Raw genomic sequence first — 321 nt, 5'->3', positions numbered from 1 at the left:
TGATTTTTGTAGATTGATTTTATAACCTGCCACTATACTGAAAGTGTTAATCAGTTCTAGGAGTTTTCTGGTGGAACTTTGGGATCTCTTAGGTATAGTATCATATCATCTGCAAAAGTGATAGTTTGACCTCTTCTTTTCCAATTAGTACTCCTTTAATTTATTTCTCCTGTCTCATTGCTTTAGCAAGAGTTTCAGGTACTATGTTGAAAAGGAGTGGAGATAGTGGACATCCTTGTCTGGTTCCTGATTTTAATGGGAATGCTTCCAGTTTTTCTCCATTTAGAATCATGTTGGCTGTGGGTTTGTTGTACATAGATC

The sequence above is a fragment of the Nannospalax galili genome, unplaced genomic scaffold, assembly GCF_000622305.1.
Source record: "Nannospalax galili isolate Female #2095 unplaced genomic scaffold, S.galili_v1.0 scaffold1873, whole genome shotgun sequence".
In the NCBI taxonomy this organism is placed as follows: Eukaryota; Metazoa; Chordata; class Mammalia; order Rodentia; family Spalacidae; genus Nannospalax; species Nannospalax galili.
This window is presented reverse-complemented; position numbering follows the sequence as displayed.